Raw genomic sequence first — 6,449 nt, 5'->3', positions numbered from 1 at the left:
TATTTAGTTCTCTGTCGTTGCGCAAATTACTGAAATTATTTTTTAGATGTGGAAATACATGTTATATTTTTATATTTTGGCGCAAATTACATACGTACTTAAATTTACCTATTGGTGGAGCAAAATACCATCTCCCATAACTGCAACTAGTATGCAACCATATTTACTATTATTATTTATATATTGTTATAATATTATAATGTTTGTACCTGAAGAGAATAAATTTCATTTAAGGCAATTTAATAATATAACTATTTTCATTGTTTAAAAATGTATAACCTACAATTATATTAATATTATAAGATTCATTAAACGGTGTATTTTTATATTATATTAATAATTTATACTTGAGTAAAAATTTAGATAACGTTTGCATTAAAAATTAAATTAAATGCTCTTAAAAATCGTATTATAATATGGTACGCATAAAATTATGCACTAATTGGCGATTGCTTACTAATAATACACTATATCAGTGGTCGACAACCTTTTTGGACTCCCGGGCCACATTCATGAATTAATAAGAGTTCGCGGGACAGACAAAAATAAAAATGTTATATTCCAAATTATTTATATAAAAAAAAAAAATTAAAGCGGGCCGTATATAATAGACGCGGTCCGCAGGTTGCCGACCACTGCACTATATAATACAGTAATATCGCTAATAGGCGTTTGGTTTTAAGTTATTTATTTGTCATAACCCTCAAGATTAGTTGAAAAGTGTTAAATAAACAATATTGTAGTAAATAACAATATAACAACATTACCATTTTCATTTACGCACTTTTCACACAAATTCATGTTCTATTTTCACTTTAAAATTATAGTTTTAATATATATTTTATACATATAAAATAACTGTAAAAGTCTAATATACCAATAGATTTTTTTTTCCATTGCTGTTAAATTTGTAAATAATTGTATAGTTGAACATTTAAAACAAGGTCTCTCTTAAGTATCGTTAACGAATTAAAGTGTGTAAAGTAAGTTCCCTATATCCTTATTAATGCTATTGCGTATAAAAAGTTGCCTATCGTCAAACATTAAAGCGTGTAAATTGAATTGCTTACCCAATAAATTGTAGTAGCTTTTTATTATTGGTATGATTGACATCAAAATGGTCTTTTGGATATTTTCAATTTCGTGCTTATAAATTTAGTAATATTATAGAGGTTGATAGACCGTTTTCGCTCAATGATTTATCATTGAATTCAAATTTAATATATACATTACAATGTCTTACTCCTCAACAACGAGGCCTCCTCGACACCTATACTATAGATACAGCAGTGAAGTTACCTAAATTCTCGCTTATTCTAGTATTATTTAGTAAATATGTTGTTTCAACTATCATCTTCATTATTATTATAAATTAACGCATTTAAATAATATGTATAAATCTGCACAAATCATAATAAATAGAGAGTTATACATTTTTTGTGTTTCACAATAATTGGAAATTATTGCTCAATTTATATTTTATTCATACTTATATAGTGATCAATAATTTATGTTTTAATATTGATACATATAATTAATTTATGCACCAATATATGTTTGATCTTATTATATAGTTTAAATTTAAAACTTAATCTCACTGTATTAATCTTGTATTCAGGAAAATGTGAATTTATATTATGTTTTTCTAGATAAAACTCTTTGGGACATAGAAAATAAATTTAGCTTTCAAATTATGTTCATCTAAATATTAAGTTAAATATATACATATATATTATATATATATAATAAAATATATTCTAATATGGATATTAATATGTCATGAGTAATTTTGGGACTGTCTATATTATAATTTATAACATATATTTAATACAGTCAATAAGGACATCCATGAGAGCAAGACTACTGAGTTTTAACCATAATTTTCGTTTAAAAAGTTAATTACAACAATAAGAAGATAATAGTAGAGTGAGATTTATACTGCACCCACAGTAACTAATTTATTGTGTCCGTTCCCAACTACGGTTATTATATTATTGTGAATCACTCATTGTATCACGAAAACAGGGAGAGGAAATTAATTTTAAACGTCATCTAGGATATTATTTTTGTATTATATTAATGTTAAATTAAATGTTCAAACATCCATAAAATGTTCATAATGGCAAATTCACCAAAATATGTAATGTTATTACTTATTATCATAAAAAAACCTAATTGTTAAACAAAGGACCAATTAAAAAACGCTTAACAAAAAGTAGTAGTAGTAAGTAGTAGTAGTAATATCTACATTGTGACCAAATTTAGTCAAACACCTCACTCCACTCCTATTTTAATAAGTAACAATAGTACTTTTTTATTTTTATTGTTTCATAAAATTTACTAGACACCTAACGAGTAATGGTTGATGGAAAAGATAAAACTTAGAAAAAAAATATTTAGACTCCTTCCCAAAAAAGTTTGTCTATCAAAGTACATATATCTATATTGCGGTAATGTCTGTTTATGCCTCATTAAAAAAAATTTTGACAGCGAAATACGAAAATCATACTTCGGTATCTGTATCAGTTATTGACAATGCACAAGAAGCCAATTTAGATACTACTGACCAAGTATTAAGCAAAAAAAAAAAAAAATGAAATAAAAAGCATTGTTGTCCGTTGAAGTAGGAATGAAGTGAGATATTGGACTAAACATTATAGAATAGATTTAGTAACAATGTATAGGTAGATATTACTACTTTTATATAGACTGGCCTTTTTTAATGATTATATTTTTGACGGGGATATATGATTTTATATTGTTTGAAATACCTTAATACTACATTTTCAAATATTATAACATAAAATGATTTCTTTAGAGCTAATCTGACTTCTTAAACGGTGGCCATATTTTTAATTTCGTATTCTTAATTAATGCTGATAAATATACAAACATAAAGATTATTTAACTAATGATCTAATATTTTTTATAGTATAGTAAGAAAATGAAATGGAAGTGAACATTTTATTAAATTGTAATATATACATGAATAATAAAATATAGGGACTACATTTCAAGAGGAAAGGGTTATAAATGTATAATATGTTTTATTTATTTCTCCTGATTTTAAAAGAACTATATAAGGCTAAGAAATAATCATGATGTTGGTTGTAACAATAATCTTGTTATAACAAATAACGAATATCGAACAAATTGTTGTAGTAAAAACGGTGTGTCGGCCGTCGGGGGTGACGCGTTCGTGTGTTCGTCGTCGGCCGTAACAATAGGACAATAGAACAGGTATATTTCGTATGTTGGTGCGCATCAGGCGGTGTTACAACACGATCAAGACCAATTGTCAGAAAATCAAAGAAATAATATTTTGTACCTTATATACAAACGATTGAGAACGATTTTTCGTTCGATGTTGTCGTTTATTTTAATTTTAGCAATTAAGTATAAAGATGATAAATGCGATATCGCGGTTTACGTATTAGATATTCTACTGTAAATAGGTGTCAATAGGTATTTTTTGGATAAGCCAAATTCAGATGTTTGGTGGATAGCAGTAACAGCGTTATGTGCCTAGTGTTTATAATGGAGCATTTTAAAATTAACCTAACCTAACGCGGAACAGAACTTATATTATTAAATAATTATATAAATAAACATTTGTAAGACACCGCAAATACGGGTTAATGAAATGAAAATATTCCAATAACAATTGTAGTTTTAAGAACTACCAATGGGACAGACATTTTTATAACTGTAAATTTTTTTAAACGAAAAAGAAAAACTGTATTATATATGTTAATTTGTTAATATGATACATATTAAAATTTAATATCAGTTATACTATTTTGTATTTTTAACCAATGCGGCAAGTTAACAATAAAAAGTTAGCAGGTATAAATGTTCTCAGTCATTAAAAAATGTACGGTCGACAAGGACCGTTCTCAATCGTGTTATACCCGAATCAGAGATGCCTTTGTCGTCGATAGTGCGTTGCGCGTGACACGGACGAGGGTCCCCACTTGTTCCGTAGATGGACGTGGTGGGGAGTCGGCCGTTCAATTTTTGTGTCCCATAGTGACTATGGGAAGAAAGATGTAAGTCAATTTATACTGCTTGTAAGTTGTAAAATACATTTTTACTACTATTGCGGACCTATGTAAAATATTTGAATGAAAAATTTATAAATAGTATAAATAGTAGCACAACCCGGCGCCGCGCTAAAACAAGTTACATATTATTATGTATTCAATTATGTATTAATAAACCTGTTTTTTTTGTATGAACGATGTCGGTCGTGGCCACGAACACAATATATCAAAATGCAGATCCCCGCTCCGCGATCAACCGACGGGCACTATTTCATACACAATTTTACTTTCACTTGGTAACCAATATGATTGATATATTTTACTGTCAATAAATGTATCAATGAATAATGTAACAAGTCAAAATGTCAATTAAAAATTATTTTTTAGTATAAAACTAGTATATTAAAATATAACTACTTTATTTATAAATATATAAAACCAGTGGCATATTTATGGGGTGGAGATTAACCCCCCTCCACTCTAAAAATAATAATGTAAAGACCTCAAGTTTTAAACGAGTCAATATTTAATAATATGTATAATAATTTGTTTATTTTGAAAATTCCGTACAGCACTCACACCTACATTATGTATGAATAATCTGATGTAGGGTATGATGAGTTGGATCGATCGATAGAAAGTCGAAATACAAGCAATTAATGAATTCGGAGAAAAATCTATTTACTACTAATTTTTGAGTCCGTCCGGCGTTCACCATTTTGGATCTTTGGACTATTATTATTAATATTTATTTTATCGACTGTTCTTGAGTATCCAATTTTACTTGTGTATTAAGCCATCCTCGAGTTTTGATGAATGCCAACGATAAAATTATTTCACTATTATGACCCCCCCCCCCCCCAAAAAAAGAAGTTTGTATATATTCGACGCTGTATAAAACTATACTGTTTTCGTATTAACGTTGGCGTTTCAATCACCCCATTGCATCAGGTCTCGCAAACTTACGATTAATTTAAAAAATGTTTTAATATTTTCAAATGAAATTGGATGATGCAACCAATAGTTATAGAAGCATAATCTACGACATCATAGCATTTTAACGACATAGTTTTTCATCTATCTATCTATCATATTAATTATTCGATTAGAAGTGTTGTTGATAAACAACAAAATAACTTATTTCTAGCATTACTTAAGAACTTTTCGACTATAGTGAACGGTGTTGCACACGCAATAACAATTTGGAATGATTTGATCGATCTGATATAATACATCGATTTTACCTAATTAGTCACTCGAATAAATCTTGCTATTTTTATATAAGTTAATTTTTCCCAATTGCTCATAATACATTTTATAGGTATAATAACGATTTTTACATCGTAGGATAATACCATAAATGAGTGTCGATTTAGATAGACAGTAGTATATAGTGCCTACGTAATAATGTTGTCATTCACTCATCCAGCCACAATGATATAGGTATACCGATACACAGTGGACACAATATTCATCGTGTAGTAAATCTAATACACTTCTATTGTGTTAAATTATTATTTAGTGTAGAAAACACATTAATTTAACATTTTTATTTACTTGTTATTCCTACATTTTAAGCAATAGGCCAAAGGCCAGAAAAACATGTTATTTCCGTGAATAGGGATTTTTATCACATTCAGCGGAAACAATATGTTAATATGTTATATTTTCATAAATATGTAGATTATTATAATAGCATCACGCCACTCCAAATCAAGCCTGATTATAATTATTAATAATACTAGTCTTCGGTACGTCATTGAGAACTCATATAAATACGAGTAGAGGACCTAGTATTAAACAGAAAGGTAATCGTAGTTCTAGAAGGTAGTTAACTCCAGTGTAAGACTATTGCTCGTCGTGGACTTTGTCAGAGCCACATCGCCGCGAGTTTACGGTCATTCCCCAATGCTTATACTTATACATATAGCAGTAAGCTATTTTAACTTTGTTTTATTTCATTGATTTATGATTTTGTTGTTTAACGTATTAAAGTAACTGTTTTATTTCAATTAAAACATCAAGTGTTTTAATTTATAACTATCTACCTTTCTCACCACCAACTCAAGTTCAACCAACGAACGTGCTACGTCGTTTAAATAATAATTGATACGTGGTCACAGTGTCCTGCACAGCGATCACTACAATCGTTACACTGTCTAGCTATAGAAAAGCAAAATGGACATGCACGATTTTCACGTCTGGCAATATTTAAGACACCCATAACCTTACAACTATATTATTATGTCTGTATTTAAGCGCTTTTAGGTCTATTGATATTGCTGACGTCTGCAGTTTTCGCATACATACGTCGTATCAAAATATTGTTGTCATAAAAAATAAATTAATATCCAACAAAAAATGGTGGGAGTCGGGAGGGATAGACATAGTATATTTAATTAAATT

Source organism: Rhopalosiphum padi, chromosome 3 (assembly GCF_020882245.1).
Source record: "Rhopalosiphum padi isolate XX-2018 chromosome 3, ASM2088224v1, whole genome shotgun sequence".
In the NCBI taxonomy this organism is placed as follows: Eukaryota; Metazoa; Arthropoda; class Insecta; order Hemiptera; family Aphididae; genus Rhopalosiphum; species Rhopalosiphum padi.
Note: the sequence above shows the minus strand (reverse complement) of the source record.